Source organism: Micrasema longulum, unplaced genomic scaffold (genome assembly GCF_059751315.1).
Source record: "Micrasema longulum isolate JH-2025_06_02 unplaced genomic scaffold, ASM5975131v1 h1tg000401l, whole genome shotgun sequence".
NCBI lineage: Eukaryota > Metazoa > Arthropoda > Insecta > Trichoptera > Brachycentridae > Micrasema > Micrasema longulum.
In genome coordinates, this window is record NW_028277601.1 from 521,778 (window position 1) to 535,425 (window position 13,648).

A 13,648-nucleotide genomic window follows, 5' to 3' on the forward strand; every position below is an offset into this window, starting at 1 on the left:
TTTTTTTAATTGGCTTGTATTGTTATTATATTTCTACTTATTTTTTTATGTAAATAGTTGTAAAAATCCCAAATAAATAAATAAATTTCAAAAATTAAAAAAAAAAAAACAGATAAAAGTATTTTGATTCAGTCCAAACGAATTTGAATAATGGCTCGTTATTATGTTGTTTGAAATGTTATTCTATTAAATTATTATGAAAATAAAACTTTGTTATCAGTGTTACACAATTATAATGAAGTGTTACGAAGTGAATGCCGATTCAATTAAAAATGTTATTCTATTATTTATAATAGGAGTCAATGCTATACCTACACGCTCCTGACGTGACTGCGACCCGTGAAGATCTATTGTGATGGGTCCCCCCGTGAATCAGTTGTCGCCCTCCAAGGTCCCAGGTCTTTAAAGTGCCTGGATACATAATTTTAAAAATAAAATACATTTGTATACGTTAATTTCTCAATGCAAATAAAATAAAACAGAAAAAAAAGAGACAAAAAAAATAAATTAAAGATGTTTGGTGACGAACACAAGTAAATCAATACTTTTATATCACGTAAGCTCCATGTAATTGTAAGCTTGGTGATTTTAATCTCCCGTCAGGTGCTCCAGACACCGTGTTAATCCGATTACCGACTTCTATAAACGTGTTATAATTAATTATTACTACTGTGGTTAAAACGTGTAGCCAGCTTACGTGTTATATATATACAAACATGACTGTACCCATGTTTAAAATGTAATGCCGAAAACAGAATAGAATATATACGCTTATGAACTATTCAGTTGACATTATTGTATTGTCGTTCCTTACAGAATGATTTCGGATATAAATTATTATGAAACTAACAGGAAACAGTCGGTTTTCTCGGACTGTTATATGCCAGAAGATTCGCTCCTTCGGGCTTCAGTCGATTGGCCCTTCGGGCTCCGGTTGATTAGGATCTCAGGCATACATAAATACAATTATTCACCAAAACATTTATACTTTTTTCGTGAACATTATCAAACGAATTATTTTTTTATTCGATAAAATTACATAGATTGCAAGAAAAATGATAAAACCTTGTAAGAACGTCGTTAATAATTATGTTTATTTTAGTTCTTTTTTAGTTTTAAAGCTGATATTATATATTTATGTTGATTTATATGTCAAGCATTGTATTAAAAAAAATAATTAACATCCCAAATACGAATGATTTTTCGTGTGTCAATATAAATCACTCGACGTTACTACAAAGTTATGTCGTCAGTTTTTCCGACAATTGTCCTTCTAATCATGCTATATTTTAAGGACTATGGAAATATCGCTCCTTTGGGCCTGACAATATATTTTTTTTGCTGCTCGGACCAACCTAAACGTAGAAAAGAAAAATCTGTCACTCGGTACCAAAACCACACTTTTAACTGTACATCTTCTTTCAATAATCGGTGGATCCGCCACTGCAAGCACTTACTGTTTATTTATTATATTTGATTGGGAAAATATTTATTCAGGCTGGCGGGAAACGACATTCTGGCCATTTTCACTCTCACCTTTACAAAACGAACCCTTTTAGGACATTAAAATATTTCAATAGATTTATAGGAGGTTAAGTTGGGGGAATTACAAATATTACACATCACTTCAAAAAGTTCAGCTATTTAAAAGTCAGAGATGGTTTTTGAAAAATGTCTCACGAAAATATTTTTTGAAAACAGTATTAAACTTTATGTTTCGAATTCTTTCAAATTAATTTTATTTTTATAAACCCACAAATTAGAATATATCTGTAAAGTTCATTGACAAAGAAGAGATTCGAATTAGTTGTATAATCTACTAAATACATGAAACATTTTATAACTTTCGTAAATTAGTTTTTGGGTTTCATCTTCATTAATAAATTCGCATTTTAATATCATGAGTGATAATAAACATGTTTATAGAGGTACTCAAATACATTGATAATATTAATTCAATCTTGAGTACGTATTTTTTTGTATTCTTAGACATATTTTTACTATGTACCTAAATAGAATGAAACTAATTCATATGATGTTGTTTGATGAAATATTATTTTGCCGATTATATTATGAATATTTATTTAGATAAACTGATTATCTAGTGGCAATTTGTAAAGTGGTTCCTCCTATAAATCAAGGAAAATGTGGTTTATTTCCACAATTCCGAATACATCACTACCGAAACTCCATGCACAATGAAAATCTCAGTTTTCCTTATTTTGATAGCGTGCTTTCGTAATATTTTGAGTTTCACAACTGAACCCAAATGGAATATAAATACAGAAAGTCAGAGCGAAGGTTTCGAATTGTTTAAAAATAGTCTCGCTAATGTTCTAGACATTCTTTGGAAAGACAAGCGAGATCTTGTCATTACGGATGGGGGAAGAAAATTATCAGCCAAATTCACAGACAGCATTATCGCAGTACACGGACACAACGCCATCATGTACTGTTCCTACAGATACATGATCAACAACCTCAAGATATTCGAGAGCTTTCTCAGGAGACACGAGTACAGTATACTTATTCTGTCCGACTGGAACGATTCCAACTTGATCGACTTTCTAGATGTTCTTAGCCATCAAAACAAGTACATCTTCATAGCTTTCTATAATGGCGTGGGCGATGATTTCGTTCAGGCAGTTATAGAGAAGTGTTTCGAGGGAGGACTCCTTCAGACGTTCGCCATCGTCAACAAGCGCTCCTCGGTGGAGATAATTCACGGAGAGTACTTCACTAACTCATCTTGCAAAACCCAAATCATACTAAAGAAAATAAAGTGGTCTCCTCTAGAGATTATTCCGAATATATTCACTATTAAGAAAAAAATCGACATGAAAGGATGCGTTTTAAATGTTTCCACAATTAGTATACCGCCTAACGTAATTGTAGATAAAACGAACAAAGCACCTGTATCTGGATATGAAACGCATATTATAAATTTAATCGGAAAAGAGTTGAATTTCACTCCAAATATTAACGTTTATCCTAATTTGGTGTGGGGGGGGCTGTTGGAAAACGGAAGTACGTATGGTTTCCTTGGAGAAGTTGCTGCTGGACGAAGTGAGATCGCTTACGGTGTCATTTGGCCAACTACTGACCGAAAAGCGCTCTTTGACTTGAGTTTCTCATATGAGAACGACTGTTTCGGTTGGGCTGTCCCTAAAGGGGCCATCACTTCCCTGCGCCATTCCCTCACAGGTTACCTTACAGACGGGTTCCACATCTTCAGCTGGATCTGTATAGTGGTGTCCGCTGTTTGCGTGTGTCTCTTTTATGGTCTCCATAATTTCTTGCTCGGTCCCCGTGACCGCTCTACTTTCGGAGCTATTCTCATAGGGTTTCTCGTCACCGTTTCCTCATTTGTTCTAAAGTCTGCCCATAAAACGTATATATTGCCACATTTGTCTATGAAGATTATATTTATTACATGGCTCTTCTACACTCTGGTCATAGCGACGATTTACAACGGAATCCTGTCGGAACGATTCGTGTTCCCGGATGTTCATCCTGACTTGAATACTTTGCAAGAATTACTGGAGTCGGAGCTTCCGTTGACAACAAGTCCTGACGTATACAGATCTATTAATGGTATCGATTCGAACGAGACTTTGTATAATACGCTGAAACAGAGAATTATAATCAAGATACCTTCTCGAGAACAGATTCCTAAAATAGTGGCCGGAGAAAAGTTTGCATACTGCAGAAATTTGGGAACTCTTTATTATTACAGCGATCAAATATTGACTGCCGAAGCTCACCTCGGAAAAAGATTTCACATAATGAAAGACTGTTTTATGACGTATCCTCTAGTCATCGTTTTAAGGTTGGGACTACTCTTTTTTTCCAAGGGTAAAATCATTTTTAATTTGTAAAATTTACAAATAATGAAAGTATATATTTTTTAGGAAAGGATCAGCTCTAACTCGAAGAACCGACGTGATAATCAGTCGCTTGGTGGAGACGGGATTCTTGGGGCACTGGAAAGACCGCCGAGTGGACATTACCAAGCTCCTGCCATCCTTCCAACCGGAAAAGATAAAGAAACTTAGATATATATTCTATTTCTATTGTATCGGCATGCTTCTAGCGACTGTTGCTTTCATTTTTGAAATTTTCTGCCACCGCTACACAAAAATCAAGAAAAAAATCACCAGAAAATTTTACTTTTATGACTGAAATTAAGATGACTGTTATTGGGGTGGCGAATATAATTTTGTTTGGGTATAATTTGATTGAATCGTTGATCTGTGTTGATTTTTGCGGGGAAATAAAAGATGCGTTTGCGCAATGATGGCAGATGCGGAAAAAAAGTATTCGGCCAAACAAACTACAGCAGACAAAAAGCTTACCTTTAGGAAGACAGGGAAGGGAATCAGGGACAGGAATTTGGATGTTATCTCTGTAAGTCTAAGTCCTGGCTTCTGGGTAGTTTTTCCCCTTTTCTGTGAACACAGCACTTTTACAATAGTTACCAACCAATTGATCAATAAAGAAGTTAGATTACAATAAGTCTTGCAGCTACTGAGCGCATGGACGGTTGGAATTCTAGACCCCATTAACCAAATTTAGGTATTTAATAGTTGATAACATTTACTTATTGAAGCAGCTACTATTATTTTGGATAATGTATATGGCGCCATTTTTGTGAAAATCACCTTAAGGGCGCTTTATAATATGTAAACACGTCTTGCAGCTACATAGCGCATTGAAGGTTAGGATTCAAGTTCCTCGTTCAAAATTATAATTTAATTCAATAACAGATAACAGATAGGAGCTAGATTACATCATGTCTTGCTGCTACAGAGCGCATGGACGGTATAAAGCCTAGCCCCCATTAAAATGACTTAAAAATTGAATTTTGGTTTTTCTGATCATTTTTTCAAAATCGTTTACAAATAAGATCCGGATTACAACATGTCCTGCGGCTACAGAGCGCATAGACAGTTGGAATTCTAAACCCTATTTATGAGTTTTAAGTTTGAAGTTATTTAATAGTTTATAATGATTCAAATAAAATAAAACACACATTAGCAGAGTAGTGAGTTAGTCAAGTTTTCAAAGTAAAAAGTAAACAATAAAGAACTAAATAAATAAAGCACTGTTTTCACATATCATGATATTATTGTTCGCAAGATGAAGCAACTACCGATGTCCGAGGGGCCTCGGTAACCGAATCAGCCACATCTTTCCGGGTAATTTCTGGTAGATACGACGCATATGTGCACCAAGGGATGATACCTTTTGTACCATCAGCTTCGTGTCCATTTTGAAACGCAATTTTAGAGTAGGTAGAATGTATTAAGTAAAGGACGCAAAATTCCCGCTCAAAATTTCTAAATGTATTTTTTGCATTTTTGTCGAGCGTCTGTATGGGGTTTATATATTTTTTTTTTTTTTTTTTTTAATTATTTTTTGTTCATTTATTTTTACATAAATGGCATAAATTGCCTTTAACATATATTGAACATAAATATGGAAAAATACATACATAAATACACAACAAAAAAATATAAAATTGCATAACTATAACAATAGTAACAAGTAGATAAATACACATAAGCAACCAAAAATATTAACGAAAAAAATACATAAATATGGAAAAACAGAAAAAAGGAAAAACATTTTTAAATATTTATAAAAGTTAAAGATTGAAGATTGAAGAGATAATATTGCCAGAGAAAAAAACAAATCAGACTCGTTTTATAACTATCAAGTCCAGAACCAAATATATCAGCCTTTTCCTCATTCTAATTGCCATATCTGTGGAGCCTAGGATAGGCGAGTGCATGTGGGTCCTAGAACTTGCAGAACAAAAAGGAGACCTGTGGCGGGTATGTCGACCAGGTACACGGAAACACACCAACTCCAGCAAATCAGGAAAGTCAATTAACGAATTGATCACTTTATAAAGTAGTATTAGGTCAGCTAAGATTTTTCTATCAGAAAGTCTCAAAAGATTTGCTGAAGATAACAATTGATTATAATTAAATAAAGCAGCTGGAATATGAAGTTTACAATTAATATATTTTAGAAATTTCTTCTGGACGCGCTCGAGTGAATCAGAATGTACACGATAATGGGGCGACCAGCGACCAGACTGGAGAAATATGATGAATACAATTTTTATATTATATATTGATGAATACACGTATGTTCACTTAAAGTAACACTGTTCGCGATATATATGCACTGTTAAATTATTTATTATGACGGGTAGTTCTTCTGATAGTTAAATTTGGGCACTTCCGAATCACAGATAAATAGATTGTTAAACTTTTCTAAATTTATAACTTTTTATGATCTTGTAATAAAAGCATAATCGTTGAATTAGGTTTGAATATTACTATTTTTCACATATTTTAGTTTAGAATAAGTGTCCATTATAATATATTGTCTAACATAATGCAATCAAATAAATAGTTTTCTATTTTACCATTTGTTCAAAATATATGCACATATTGACAACTTATAAACACTAACTTAATGTTTTTTTAAACAATTTTAGTTTTATTTTATTGAAATAAACGGCACTTAGTGCCTTTTACATATTAGTTACAAATACAATTAAATATACATACATGTAAGCATAAGTAATACAGAGCATTTAAAACAATATTATTAATTTAGAAAGTCTGAGAAATATAAACTATATAAAAAAATAAAATATTACCAGTTATAGAATTATCGATATAAAAAGATAATTTGGTATTAGAAATACTTTGAACCAGTTGAAAAAAAAACTAAGAAGACAATTTGAATAACATTAATATATATATATATATGTATTATTATTGAAAACTAATATTTAGGTAAATAGTTTATATATAATGATAATATATGTATATATATATATATGTATTATTATTGAAAACTAATATTTAGGTAAATAGTTTATATATATTGATTTTTAAAAAAATAATAAAGAGAAATATTTTTTACTTTTAAATTAATTCAAGAAATGAAACGAAAAAAGAAAAAAAAACTAATAAAGAAGTTCAAAACAAATTTTTAACAATAGTAACAAATAGTTCAAACATATTATTGAATTTTAAGCCAGAGTTGGAGAGAGGAACTATATTCCAAGCCCAACCTGTACGAAGGCTGGACGCGAATTCGAATATACATAGATATCATTATTATCATGAATAGAAAATAGTATTTTTACTAAGTGTGATTTACATAATTTACGAGTGAATAACGCAGGCATTTTAAAAACACGAAAAGTGAAATTGTATGAAAAACTCCATTAAACATGATTTTTATTGGACGCTGTTGTATAGGTACGTATAAAAACGTTCATTTGAAAATTAAATGCATTTCAATAAATATAGTTACAAAATATCCTACAAAGCTATTTTAATTACGAACGTATTTTATCAAATATAATATTTGATTGCGTAAAACCATTATCATTTTTAAGAATATATTCTATGTGAGAACCCACGGCCCTACAAAACTTGAAGCCACCTACAGCCTGTTGATTGTGCCACCACTACAGCCAAATATTAACCCCTAATGAAGGTATTTACTCCAAAACTTTAAAAATAAATACTAAATTTACTCTACCGAGTAGAAACGAAGCACGAAAAAAATAAAATGTATGGAATATTTCAGTGAAATTGCCTTCTTTTGGCGTGGTGCCTACAGCTGGGTACAGAATGACGTGAGATTCAGTGTGTGGCGTCGGGACGCAGGTTTTGCAAACGGCGTCGCGGCGCCATTAGTCAGTCGACCGCAGCACTCGCTGTCGGTAAAGCGTCGGTCGGTAATACAGAGATCTGCCTCGACGTCATCCGCTGAGATTTACGGACTATTCATTACGTTATTAAGCGATAAAAAGTTTAGTAGAATATAAAAGCATCTATTTTATTTATCATTAAGGCATATAAATACGAAATTAATGAAGTAACTTGGATTTCGCATTAAAATAACATTCAAATGTTATTAATTAAGGAAAAATCTAATGTTTATGATGATTGTATCAGTCAATTAAGAATATAAAGAATAAAACAAAGTGAATTTATCTTTGAAAATATTTTTATGAGAATTATTTAAGAACAATAAAAGAGTTAATAGTTTTAAATAAATTTTCGTTTCGTTGGACTGACACATCTTGTATAACTTTTGCCACCATCCTCGTTGTCTATAGAACTGCAACTGCTTCTGATTTTGCAGGTGAGTGGTGATTCATAATATCCAGATATGTGTATCTAAATTTGATGTTGCTACAATTTCGTCCAGTCATACTATCCAGAATTCACGTAATGAACATATTTCACTAACCAGGTATCTATTTATACAGAGAAGCCAAAAGGCAATTTACAGGTATGTAGGTTAAACAAGCTTTTAACCCAATAAAACACGCACAGTTTACATTTCGCACATAAAAACAGCAGAAAAATGTATTTAATTTTCCTTTGAATTTGCCGAATTTGATTTGTTTTGCATGCACAAAAATTAGTAATCCCATGAATTTTGGTAACACTCGCTGGTATTTGGGTTATAACAGTTTTCTAGTGACATCGTCATATTAAATTTTAAATATAACAAATTTTACTAAAACCATGTACAAGTTACCAAATAAATAAGCAATAAAATGCCCTTGCACGTAGTTTTTGTCTTTAAATTTTTATTAAATACATAATAAAAAAGGACAAGAAAAAAGCGAGAGTAATGAAGGGATTTTTTAAATGTTTATTTAATATGTTTTTATTACAGCTAATCGGCACTACTACATGTATAAAGTATTTTTATTTATTTTAATGGCCATTTCTCTGTGACTTTTTCAATTTTCTTTTCTCATTCTGTAAGCATTATATTTATAAGGGAAAAAATCCCTAATTATTGGTTTTAATTAAAAAAAGATTATTTTCTATTTAAGTCTGTATGATTTCTACGATAAAATACAATAAATTAATGCGTTTGTAAAAAAAACCCATTTTATAAAAGTGAATTTAAAAGATTGCTTAGCAAAATATACAAAAAAATGGAAAATGTTCATAAAGTTTATATATATATATTTTTTTACCTGTGCAACTTTGTATAGTGTAGCAGTAAAGTGAATAAAGCACTTCTAATGACTATCAATAGTGTATGATAATCACGTTAAGATTATTGATCTTACAGAATGTACAAAATCCCGTTTTGATAAAAATTTCAAACAAATTTGGCATAACCACCATACTGAAATCTTACTCATGGATATTAGCTAAATGTGCTCACTATTTTGAAGTATTTGCGAGTGTTATTAATAATTATTTTTAAAAGTATTGTATATCCAACTTACACTTGATATGTTTTTAAATTCAAAAATGCTAGATCACAAAATCGAACGACTGAATTAAAAGGTAAGTATCATGTATAAAAATGGGAGAATCGAAACAAAGATTTGGAGCCTTAAATAAAACCACTGAGCAAAGTATGCCTTATGATAGCATCTACCATTCAATAAAAATTATAAATGAAATATTTATGGTATTCTTATTAATTTAGCACTGCAAACCATATTAATTATTTTTATGGCAAGAAAGGGTCGCTTTTAAAATTGTAATAAAATTCCTTTGAAATATTTTAGCTGAAGTCATGTGTGGTATTCCCCAAATGTAAAAGGGTAAAATAATATTCAAGAGGTGCCCTTTCCACCCTCGCCCCCGTAATGAACAGACGCGCCGGCGAATGGTCATTAAAATCTATCATTTAAAATAAAATTTATATTTAAAGTAGCAACTTTGTGATTTTCCATATTGAATAATAAATCAAATATTTACTCTGTTTAAAATCACTAAATATATTCAACATGTCGACGGTTCCTTTGTCAAGGATTAAAATAAAATAGCATCATGTGTTTTATTTGAAAAAACAAGTATGAATCTCAAATGCGTCATCTGCTGACATTACGTGTTCAGTATTTATTTTTGTTCTTTTTTTGTTTATTATTGTCTTTTGCTAAAAATGTTAAATAGTTAAAAACATCGTTCATTCCAATACCTACTTACCTACTCACCCTAATATTGAGTTAAAATTTTCACCCTCAAAAAGGTGCAAATTTTTTATTCCTAAAATAAAAAGTGAATATTTCTGAAGCATCACCTATTTGATTAAATGAAAACTATATTTTGGCCCGTTTTAATGCTACTTTGTTACCAATACTGATTGTTTCCCTAAGTAGAGATTTATTTATGTCTGGAAGGAAAAAATACACTTCTGTATGTGAAATAGAATCTTAATCCCAAAAAAGTGCTTTCGACTCAATGGCTACCTTCAATACTTCGAGTAAGGAAATCGAGTGGAGATAAATCTGGCTCAATGTGTAGTGGATGGCGCTTTCTAAGCCTGAGGTCTCGGGATCGATTCCTAGGAAAGTGGACAAAAAATAATATTAACGATAATTTGGGGGCCACATAAACTGAAGTACTCTCTTGTGACATGAGAAAATCCAAGAGATTTTTTAACTTTTTAAAATTTTATTTAATAAAATATAAAGTTACAACATGTTAACAAAAATAAAAACATAATAAAGCAATAGTAGAGATACAAAAAACGAAAGAAAATACCACACTAAAAAAGAAGCAACCTCTTGAGCTGATGTTTCTGAGATATCTCTATACGAGAGAGTACGGGTATTAATCCTTGGCTCTACCCGACAATGTTTTTCCAGGGTGTGTTTGGCTACAACAGTCTAGAGACTAGAAGGGATGTGTATTTGACTACATTTACATCGATTGTTGCGCGGTATAGTCGATAATCTTATGATTATGATGAGCATTGGTTTATTTGTTCCTGATAATAACCTAAGACAAAATCAGCATAGATTGTTTCATATTCCAATATACAGGACGAACCTGCCGATGGTTACGCCTGTTAGAAGGGCTACCGCTATGCTACCACATTGCTCTGGCTGTTGATCTGTTTCATGTATCCAAAGTAGTTTCCCTGAGCAGGACTTTCCTACTACGTTGACAAGAATCTCTTTTTATCGTATGAATCGTATTTTATGTTCGTCTTAAATTTAAGTTTGTAATGTATATACGAGTACATGCATAACATATGTTATTTTTTAAATAAATGAATTGAATAATGTATCTTTTTTGGATGATCCCGTGTAAGTTGGATTTGTTTCGACTTTTCGGCCACGATTGCAGGAGCCATCTTCAGCGTAAAGTAATTATTTTGTTGAAAAAATTTGTGATGTACTAATAATTTGTATTGTTGGTAGTAGACACATTCCGTGTAGAGATGGGCATTTCAGTTTTTTATAAGATTTGCAGCAATATTTACTGTTTCTCAAATTAAGCTGTTTCGTAAAGATAATAAAAAAATAACAGTGTAATAAAATTTATATAAAATTTTATAATATTTAATATAAACGTAGTTTTATAACTAAAATGTCATACTCCAAATTATTCTAGCTGCTTACATTTAAAAGTTAATATGGTTTTAAGTATACCACTGGAGAACCTGTATAATGAAATATATCAAGAGCGGGGGAGGGTGGGGAGTTTTGAGTAATAACTAAGAACCATTTTTAAAAAAATATATTAAACGCCCATAAGGCTTTTACAATACAAATTTGCTTTTATAATTTATAATACATAATAAAGTTTATGAACAAAAATAGGTAGCAGTTATTCGAGTACAGAGGTTAAAAAATTAGGTTGGTAAAAACATGTTTAAGAAGTTATAGTAGAAGTAATTCAAAAGTTCGTAATTGACTTGTTACAATGTGTAATTTATTATATCTCAAAGAGTAAAAAAATAAGAAATTAAAAGCATATACACATATTTATATAAACAAATATAGAAAAGTTATTTCATCACTATAAAACTTTAGTAGCAAGGGAGTGACTAATTTAAACATTAATTTAACTGGCAACTAATTACATTGTACTAAACATAATTTTTGATTTAATGAAAGCAGGCGAAGTATTAAATATATCAAAAAGATGGTTAGATTACAAATGCTCGTTGGGCGTATTTATAAATAAAAAAATAATATAAAATAAATCAATTTATTGGCATTTAGGTGAAATCGAACTAACGGAGAGGACTGAGCATAATTTGTTTGGAATGATTTAGTATGGAAAGTATATCTAATCCTGGTGGTCTGAAAAGGATTTCTAAAATGTATTTCATATATTGCTTTAAAAAGCATATTGGTTTAAAAAACCATATTGTTTTACAAGTTTTTAAAATCCCTTTTGGATTAGAGCAATACAGAAACAATCAGTCAAGAAAATGTCATATATTTATTTAATAACGTGTCACTCCCAAAAAATAAATTCTGTCGAAAATTGCGGCAGAAAACTAGCCTTTTTATTATTTACTTCGTTGAACATTTTCAAAAACACTAAATATTGTTATAAATTAAAAATATACTTGTGTAAAAATACATTAATGTATTAAATTTTCTTAACCAATTGTATTTTTTTTCATAAATACAACCATCTAATCAACACGAATTTCAAAAAAAGATGGCACATTTGTTTTAAATTTGATAACCTTTTTGAAATCAACATCCTGAATTTTTTAAATGCGTTTGTGTAAGTTTTGCTAACGCGCCAGCTCTAGTTAATCGACCAGTACACTTAGTTGAGGTTCGTTACAATATAAAATATATAAATTGTTTGATAGTAATGAGATTTTGAACGCACATAACTCCACATATAAAATTGTAAGCCACGTGTACAAAACTGAAAAATTATTTTTTTAAATCCGGTAATTGAGTTAAGGTTCTGAAACATTATGTAATAAGATATGTATGAAGTACAAAGATATACGATAAAGATTAACAGGGTAGTGACACGGTTACCCATAGGCCTTAATACCTCCATTTCCCAAAACGAATTTAAAACCTTCATCGAACATTTCCTACCCCGAGGCGCTTTACCTTCCAGCTTATATCTAACTAAGGGAAGATCTTAAAACTTCTTCAAACTCTCTTTAATACTCTATGGGGATGAATATTGTAAGGCCTCAAAAAAAAGTAAATTTTATAGAGATTCACTTCGGAAATATAACAGGGGAATTTAGGAAATCATTTTGAGAAATAAATGGGAAATATGATATACTCGTAAATAAATTGGGTTGTTTTCTTACTGAATCGTTACTCGTGTATTTCAATATTAAAAAAATATTTTATTGGGGAATCATAGAGTTAAATAAAAGTCACAAGATATTTTTTTCTTATTTACATTTTTTTGCACCAAACAGGCCAGGAGGCCCAATAACAGAACTGTGCACCCAGGCTCGCTTGAGAAAAAATACATTTAATTTTTGTGTTCTCATCGGAAATCGAACCTAAAACCTTTAAAAGTGAGTCAAGTATCTTAGCCATAACACTACTGAGGTTATCACTAATACCTATATTATGATATCTTATTATATTATATTGATTCATTATACTGATTTATTATATCTGATTTATTATTATTATAGTAATAAAGCCAATCGAACGATTCCACAGATAATAATTATTTAGTATAATTTTAAAAGGAAGTAAGTGGGTAATGTCTGTATGTGTGGATGTAGATGTATAAAATGTAATATGCAAAGAGGGGAAGGATTATGGGAGGAATGAATAATCAATTGATTTTAAGATTTTGTATTTTAAACCATGCCATTTTGCTATGTGAAAATCTTGCCG